This window comes from Dendroctonus ponderosae, unplaced genomic scaffold, assembly GCF_020466585.1.
Source record: "Dendroctonus ponderosae isolate FM_Combo_2020 unplaced genomic scaffold, Dpon_F_20191213v2 Dpon_F_20191213_7, whole genome shotgun sequence".
Taxonomy (NCBI): domain Eukaryota; kingdom Metazoa; phylum Arthropoda; class Insecta; order Coleoptera; family Curculionidae; genus Dendroctonus; species Dendroctonus ponderosae.
The window spans coordinates 229,279-239,240 of NW_026018916.1; positions in this window are offsets into that span (position 1 = coordinate 229,279).

Here is a 9,962-nt window from a genome sequence, read left to right on the forward strand (position 1 = left end):
TGAAAAGTCGATTCAGTCGTAACAACGTGAGTGAGGAAATTCGAGTAGTTTTGACACAGAAAGCGAAATTTGAATATCAGACACTTAGGTGCAAGTTTATGCCAAAATTCCATGTGTTCCGTCCCGTTTTTGCTCATGTCTCGGAAGCAAAACGAGCAAGAACGCTCATTTGTACATCATTCTAGACAGAAATAAATGGCCTTTTTAGAAAGTGAACCATGGATGGGGAATTGTTGAGAATTTGACGCTGCTTTTTTCGAAGTTTCTCAAGAACCATTCGAGCCACAGAATTCGTTTTGGCATCGCTGGATAGAGAATTGAAAAGTCGATTCAGCGTAACAACATGAGTGAGGAAATTCGAGCAGTTTTGACACAGAAAGTGAAATTTGAATATCAGACACTTAGGTGCAAGATTAAAAATTAATTAAATCATCAGTTTCAAATGGATTTGTTGTGCCAACCCCTTTGGGCACGACACTCATTGAAGTATCTTGCTTCAGTAGCAAGAAACGCCCACAAAGCCCTATTTTTATGTAATTTCTTTGAAAATTCGAGAATAAAAAAACAGTTCTCTAGAAAAAAATCTGCGTAATTTTATTTAATACATTAAGACTCTATTCGAGCCTTTTCGATCAATATTCAATGGATTGAGCCAACTGGGGAATATAAAATAATGTAAACAACCAAAATATATGTTTTGCTACAGAAAAGGGCCATTCGAAGCGGACAAACAACGTTATAAATCGAAAGGTATATCGAAGAACAAATCCTAAATAAGTAGACTTTATCGAATACAATTGTCTTGAAAGTATATCTCGGGATCCCGTTGAAAGGGCCGAAAAGCATTGGAAGTTCCCGAATTGATCCCGAGTCGATTGGCCGTACGTTTCGGAGCCAATTTCCGTTATTTCCTACCTTCCTTTTCGATTCCCTTATTTTTCTATCTCTCCTGATTATGAGCATGGTATTGGACGTTTTTCGCTCCGGTCCAACTGAACTTTGGGCAAAAAATTCATTACAAAGTCCTTTTCTCTTTTCGCTTTGTGCTTGTGATTTTTCGGATTGAAAAAAGCGATTTACCGAAAATGATGTTCGTTGTTTCCACATAAATTTATAGACTGGACGAATGCGAGCAGCGCTATCAAAATCGACAAAATTAGAAAAATGAACAATAACATTTGCGCAGCTCGATGAGCTATTGTCTCATTTGGAAAACAGCAGGAGAAATCCAATGCAGCTCAGTTTTTCAATTATCGCCTTTCACTCGATAGCAAACCATTTTCTATGTACGCGGTTTTATAACCGATATCTGTTACTACTTTCAGTTTATCAAGAAAAACCCGAAAATGTTAGTGTTTAAACCCTGTATACATCCACTTAAAAAGTTTTCTCACGCCTTATAATACACGTTTGATTAAGAAAAGTTTTTTTTCATCAGCTTAATTCCAAAATTTCGTTTTTCGTCTGACAATATGGAATTTTAATGAAGATTTATTCAAATTTCCCTTGCAACTTTTGGAACGGTAACGAACTTTGGCGGATCATTCGGGACCAGAACGCAACCTAAAGCTGACGGCTACATTTCGAGCCCTTCATACTGAATAAACGAATTGCTGAGAGCTAAAAGGTGTTTCTGGTTTTGGCCAAAGTATTTCGGTTTGTTTCACATGAGTTTCACTTCAATTTCGCTCTTTCTTTATGGAGTTTCACCCTTTTCAAATTTCAAAGAGCGTCACTGGTACTATTCACCAGTGAGTTTCCCAATGATTCTTTCAAAATCATAAAGCTTCCCTTTCGATAAAACCTTATCATATTTATTCATGTTTGCAGGCAACGCTACACCTATGGCTCGCTTTATAGTTACCTCTGTCCTTTTATGGCTTCCTATAGCCGATGTTTTTCTTATCTGAAATCCCTCATTGATATTTGGCCTATTATAGGTTTAGGCGTTCCCTTATCTTGGCCCTTTAAATGCGTTCAGTTCAATAGGAAGCGACAGTAACGCCAGAACTTTGACCCTCGATTTACCGAAAATTTCCGGGAAGTTTCAAAATCATCCAGCCAATTTTAAGTTTTATGAACTCTCATAGATTTCTGTTCCTTTCAAAATAATGCATACTGAGACCCAGATTTGTTTTGAAAAGCCGGAAAAGTAGAGCTGCTGCTGCCATCTTCACAGCAACCATTGTAGTCGCAGCTTTCGCCAAAGAGCTTTGAATAAGAAACTTGCAGCTTTCAAAGCTTCTCGCCTTCCTGCTGAAAGCTCGGTTTTGTTGGGGCTTTTCACTGATTGATTTTAAGAAATGCTGGATATAGAGGACGCTTCTAAAGAAACCTTCGTCTAACTCTGTTTAAGGTGCAGAAATATTGACTTTTTATTTAAAATATGGATTTTTACCTCAACGCTCACCCTGTAAGCTTCGCATCATATGCAGCACCTGTTGCAAGAAAATTGATAAATGCCATGTAAGTTTGAATAACTGTTCAACGAGGAAGACGTTTATTGTCTTTGGCATTCCTGAATAATTTACAGTACATGAAAACTGTGCGCAGCTGCCAACATGATACTAATTATGGGCTCAATTATGCGAATGAGCCTTTTTGGTTCCACTCACTTGCTAAAGCTTGGGCTTAAATATGAAGATTTTTGCTGCCGCTGTAGAGCTAATAACTAATTATTTTTTATGGATTTGAATAGAAAATAGCTCTACCAGTTTAAGCTCCATTATTAGAAAATAAAAAGTGCAAAGTGGTTCTTCGATTTTCAATGCCCATTCGTGCTGCTTTACCATTGAATTTTTAAATTGCGCTCTCAAAGCGATTAAACCCTCTTTTCAGCCATATTTTGCATTTCAATAATTGATCCCAGGCTCAAATTATTCTGAGCCGAACAGCGTTTCTTTTATTTCGGTTTTTCATTATTGCAGCTTTATTGCACAAGGAATTTGCTGATGGAGCACTAGATGAGCTTCAAAAAAATGATTGAAAATTAATTGTTTACGTGAGCAGCAAGAGGCTGATAAAATCTTAAAAGCCACTCAAAACAGATGATTTTGACTGTTTTATTGAGTCTATCTAAATTGGTTGCTTATTTGCATCAATGGTGAAGCGTTTCGGAGAAACTTGAAAAAACATCAACAATTTTTGCACTCAAACATAGTCAGACTCTTGAGGCTGTAAAAATCGAATAAAAGGATCTACGTATATACATAGAGGAAATTTGGGGTGGAGTCGGAGTTTCTTCACTGTTGAAACTGCTACAATTTTAACGAACAGAGGGGCTAAGCCGAAAAAAATATGTTTTCTTTCGGGTCAATGCAGAAGATCTTCTGAAAAAGTTTCAGGAACATTAAGGAATTTTACTGTGACAAGTGAAGTGTAATATTGAGGCTGTAACTATATAATAAAGGGGCTAAACTGAGAGAAACCCGTTTTTTTATTTTTATCGATTGGGAAGGTTTTATGAAGATCTTGTAAAAACTTCGAGATATTGGGCAATTGACTTCAAAACACTATTTTGAGGCTGTAAAAATATCATAAATAGATTTTTTTGCGTTGAATCCGAATTCCTTCGCACTTGATTCGGAAAGTTTTCACATTTCAAAGGATTATGCATATTAAATACAAAAGAGGCAATAAAGGGGCTAGATAGACAAAACTTGAAGGTAAGATGTGATTCTTATTTCTGGCAAAACTGGCTCAGAAGTTGTAAATTTTAGATTTTTACGGTATTTTAAAAAAACTGACGCTTCAAATAAAGTATTCAGGATTTAGATGTCGATTTTCATTTGCGTGTAAGGAAAAATGATTAGAAATTGATAAGTTTACAGCAAAAAATCAGTTAGATTGAAATTGATTGAGACGCCGCTGACATGAGAAAGTATTCTCCCACGAAGGAAAACCCGACCACAAAGACATACAAAAATGAGAGTTTAACACCCTGTATAAAAATGCCTTTTAAATCGTCGGGAATATCTTAAAAACACGTTTTGTTGTTGGCCAACGGCTTGCTTATAACACTGTCGCTAAAGAATAACATTTACAATTATAATTTGGCGGTTGTGGTCTTTCCCTTGTTTGACTTTTTTTCGTGATTGGCTCTAAATGGGAATGATTGACTTAACCCACAAGCGGCCGATTGTATTCGATTCGTATTTTGTGTGTAAGAACGAGACATTCACGTAAAATTTATCGATGGCATTGTTTTGCGAACATCAAAGAGTCGTTTTTGTCGCATACAAATTAAATTAGACGAATTATTTTTTCGGGGATGATTTGTGATTAGTACAGGGTGGTCTCGCACACATGTAAATCTTCCAAGTATAAGCGAATTCGGTTTTGTGCTGTATTACAACAATGTCCTCTAATTGACTAGATGGGAGCGAAAAGTTTAGCAATTCTAGATATGTCCTAAAGATGCTCAGGTTCAAGATGGCCGATCTGATATACTTAGTAAAAACTCGGGTTCTATGTTGTGCAATGTCAAAATGGCCCAAGTCGTGTGTTTAAAAAGGCAGTGAGTGAATAACGAGGTATGCTTGCACACACACAAATTGCCGATAATCGTTTCGGAGTAATTGGCAACGAGGTTACAGCTTAGAATTTACTTTTCGTGATCGAACAATAAGAAAGTTAGTGGTAATTGTTGATAAGGCCGTGTAGTTTTTCCAATAATTGCATTCAAGTCAGAAATCGTGGATCTTTCCATGAATGAGGAGGTGCGAAGCAAAACCCCGCAAGTCCACCAAATCAAGATTTTTTCAAATGCCCAAGCTATTTTGTAGTATAATTTTCAATTTGTTCTTGTAATTTTTTCTGTAGTCATTTATACTTCGACTGAAATATCGGTCTGGCACAGGTCATTGATGTCGTATAGTTATGGAATTCATATAAAAAGCTTTAAAAGTTTAAGCATGTGGGGTTTTGCTCAAAACACGGTGCGGAATTTTGTTTAGATAAGTAGCGATATAAAATTTAATAATCAAGTTAAGTAAATTGCTGTTTAATTATGTTTCCTAAACTAAGTACTTGTACATAAATAGAAAGTTAAAGTTTGACCTCGTCATCAGCAACTTTACAGATATAAATATTGCTTTCCCAATTCCAATCTCTCTTGAGCAGATCTTGCTTTGTAGGCTTGAGCTCAAACGGAAAAAAATTGTTGGCCCTCACAGAAACGATTGCACGACCCTTTTGAAACTGCTTTCTCAATAAAAATTATTTGCTTATTGCTAATTTTATCCAGTTTTTGCAAACAGCTTCGCAGCCTTTTGATATTCAAACTTCAATGCTTTCCAAGTTTCCCAGCAAAAACAATAGTAATTAATATCAGGCTAATGCAATGCTGAAAATATTTTTAACTCTGTTGTCCGCAATGGACTCGTGAGATTTTGGGCAAGTCAGACATAATTATGAATCTGCGGGGTTTTTCTTGGATCGCAAATTTTTCCACTGATCTTTTGCCGGGATTTGTGGGATTCCGCTTCAACTTGGCATACAATACAATGTAAATAACCGATAAGATTAAGGATCAGCCCATTGAATATTTCTATTTGCAGAAACTAGAGCTTAAGCCGTAAGCTAGACTTTAAACCGTAGCAAAGCAAAAATCTGAAGATGTTTTCTCGTTGGTTCAATGTCTTTTATACGAGTCCGCACAGAAGGCAATCCCATTGCAAGCCTGCTAACTATTCTTTCTATAACATTCTCCATATTTTAGCCAACTAATACATCCAGCATGAACTAAAACAGGGCAGGCATAATTGTTTACATCTGGAATAATTTTCATATTAAAATGTCTATCAATGAATCGATATCCTGAAGAGCACTGACAAGCAGGAATATTGATTACATCATGACATGCTCGGCGTAAGAGTTCGGCTTGATATGTATTAACAATTTTCCTGTCAGCCAACAGGAATATTGATGGATCATTGGCTGGCATTACGAATAGATTTCTTTCTCTGATGATTGAGAACTCAACGTTTGATACGTTGCAATTTTACATTTATTGCAGCCAAATTGAAGCGAGCACCATTGGTCAATACAGGAAGCTCCCAAAAAAACTAGTTTTTTGCAAGCATTGCAATTTATTTAATTATCTGTTGATTCTGCCTTCCGAGAAAGGTCCGCGGGGTTTAAAATTATTAAAAATGACTCAGCCAGTTCGCGCAAAGATGATGCAAGTTTACCTGCGGAACCGTTGAACTTGAGGAATCTCTGAAAGCTCGTGAAATTATCAACCATCCCCTGCTAGTCAACGATTGGATAACCAAACTTGGACTGAAACCATTCAGTCCATTGGCCATCAGCCAAGGATTTACCGATGAGTAAAAAACACTTAAATCGCTAAGTTACCACGACGTCTGCCTACTAAATACCTTTAAATGTAGACTGTGACCGAATGCAAATACTGCGGTTTTACGGTATTTTTTAGTATGAAGCCCAACTTGGAATTTGGGTAATTCGATTATCGAATGGCCGAAAAAATTGGACTAATTTCGTGCGGTGGACAGCGAATTGCCGTAAACAAGTCCCTACATGGATTGATTAATTGACTAATTAATATTCGTCTCAGATTAAGCGGACTTAAGCATTTTTCTATGAGCGAAACAATGATTTCCAGCATGTGAACTCGGAACTCAATTTAAGATAATGACTAGCATCTACAAGAAAATTTCCAGAAAGCAGTGGCCAAGATTGTCGTTTGTGTTGCCACTGAAATGAAACGGACTTGAAAGTTTCGAAAATTTCTTTCTTTCTCATGATGTTCCACCTAAAAGAATTAGTAGTTTCATTTGCCTAAAAATTGGGAAGAACATTCCTAAATTCTTAATATTTTTATCGCGTATTTTTCATTCATGAACCTCCAATTGTTATTTATAAGAATCAAGTAGTGATTAAAACGAAATCAGCTTTCCCATAAACTATTCAACTCAAATAATATAATTTCATCTAACTGGGGAAAAATTGGCATAATTAAAAAAAAATTAAATCCTCTTCAGAAACGATACTTTCTTTTGGAATTCGAAAACGGATGCTCATCAACAAGGCTGCATCGGCTAATTAACACAATTTTCCATTAATTTTAATGATATAACGATTTCTATATACACTCTCGAATGGTATGGCACAAATCTCTAGAAAATATATAGACCATTCAGTTTGACCGCATCTTCGGTGGCTAATTATTGCTAACAATTCATTTTTTCTCCACGATTTCTAGGTCACAACATAAGGAAGACATGGAGTCTGGTGGATTTGTATTAGCGAATGTATGTTTCGTTTGCCATGTAAGCCTTAGCGTTTGAAGACACATTTTTTAAAGCTGATAATCGAATCTATTATCCACTCGTTTAAAACCCATGCAGGCGAATATTAAATTCAATATTCGCATAGTCCGTCAAGCGGATTACAGTGTAATGAAAACAATTTCCGGAAAATGAACGTGATACATTTCCTCTATATCTATGCAGAAGCTTTATTATCGTGAGATATCCCACAATTAAATTATTTCCATATTTATGCCGCTAGTTCATATGCGAATGTTTAAATGTTCATTTGCGTAGATTAAAGAAACGTTGTATTCAGTGATTTATCTCTATCAGACTGTAGGTAATTTCTGTTGAAAGCCGTTAATCAAAGAGTCGTTTCGTATTTCGGTCGCGAAACGGTTTCCAACAATAGCCATTTTCCATAGATTCCTTCCAGATAAGTCCTGAATGAGACTGTTAATAGTTGGCTGGCATGGTTTTTGCATTGTTACATCATCCCAGTTTGGGTAGGAATTTAAGATGCTCGCTGCTTAAATGCCATTATAGGATTTTTTCAATCGCGATCCACTATATCACGTCCTAAGTTTATAGCAAACACATTTTGCTTAAACTGCTGCCAACCAACTGTAAAGTGTTAATTACTCCGCATTTTTCAGCATTGGCAATGTGTGGTCTTTTTCTACAAGAAAAACCTAGAACATCGTTGACGGAACTTATTCGGCCCCAATATGGCACTATACTTATTTAATCGCCGTTTAAATCGTTTTGCTTCTCGGAAAACAACAGACATCTTTTTTCATTTGAGGTCGATCTGAAAAGGGGAAGTGTTAGGTCGGTTATCTATACCGGACCTCTGCTTAGCAGGAACGTTATTCCTGCTGGTGCCGGACGAACTGGGCCACTTCAATACATTATTCTTCAAGAGCGGTTTTACTGGCCTCACAATCTTGTGCCAACAGCGTTTTGTGCTTGATCTCATTTGATTCCCAAATCCTTTTGTTCAAAATTTACCCAAAAGGATCTTCCTACTCCCATCTCAAAACTTTTATTTCCAAATTTACTCAACAGGATCCTCGGTGGCACCTTTGGCATCAAATTTTGATGTCTTGTTTGGGTTATCTTCAATATGCTGCTTTAATGAGAGACATTTAATTGACGCAGGGATTTCAAAAGAAAAAATATCCTTACACTCTTTGCCTTAGAATTTCTGCAAATTATCCAAAAGTTTTAGAAATTTTCTATTCAGATAGCGCATTAAGCATGGGTCTAACAATGCACCAAAGAGAAATCAAGTTTGGAGAACAGAAGCAAACAAGAAATAAAATGTAAAAGGTCATGCGAGTAGCTAAATATTAAAAATCTTGTTACCACTTTAAAATTTTCATTTATTTTTCCGACTGCGTGTAATTGTTATTACATTTTTTCTTTCCTGGGTTTCAGTCAAAATGTGAAATTAAATGTTCATATCGTTTATTTCGTATTACGTTTCGGCGAGACAAACAAACCCATAATAATTGGGAAACATTGGATTCTTTATTGTCTTTAAAACTTCATATTTGTTTGAATTATTGCACCACTTTCAAATATTAGTCACACTCAACAAACGTTGGGAATGAAAAACAATAAATAAAATAAAAAACAGGGTTTAAGGACAAGTGAAGAACTGGCTAGCTAAATGATAATAGCGGAAGAATTGAACATTTTGGGCGATTTTCTCCGCGCTTTAATGAAAAATGGTTTGAAAACAGCCAAGAGCCGCTCAGAGGATTAACTATGTGGAGACAAAGAGGAAAAGTTTCTCTATTATGGCTTTTTCTGTTCCTCCTTAAGAACTGCAACTAGAAAAAGCAAAATCCCCTTAGAAGAAAACCGAGGAGCGTTTTTTAACGTTGAGATTTTTGTTAAATTAAGCAACATTGAAGTAGAAACAAATCCCATGCTGGATGCAAGTGAAGATCTAATGAAAATAGGCAATGGTCAACCCGAAGCCATAAATTTCATAGTTTTACGCATGTTGGTGCCCATAAAAGTCCTATCTGCGTCAGTTAGAACCACAAAGCCATATCTCAAGTGGTGTGTGTATATTAACGTCCATCCCATAACAAATATAGCTATAAATACCACTTTGTTATATGCGTAATGTGTTGGGAATTGGCCTGCAGGTATTCGGATTATTCGTTCCGATTTAATAAGTGGGCATCCATTTGGGCACGGTTTCTGTTTGGATTCAGTCGAATTGCTTTGAAATGCTATTAGAAACCGTTTTATGTTCGTTTTTTCCTATTTGCATAAACTTTATTATTGATAAATCATCAGGCAAATAGACGTAGGTAAGAAGGACGGTTTGTTTAACTGTTTGAGATTGTGTCCGAATGGAAGCGCCCATAACTGCAATTGAGAAATTGCGTGAGTAAGAGTAGATGAAGCATTTGAGCCTGATGAAGAAAGGGAAGATCTGGCTTCTAGCTTTGTTCAATCCTCAACAGCACTGGATAACAATGGGCGTCATTTATCAATAGGAAAATAATTTGCGTTTGAATGGAAACGGTGAAGTGTATTCCTGCAGAAGCCTAAGCACGTTTAGCTGATTGACACGAGAACCACAATAGGTCGTTTGAACCTGGAAGTTATTAACAAATAAATCTATTAATATAGCAACATTGTGCCACACATCTTCAGTTGTTCATT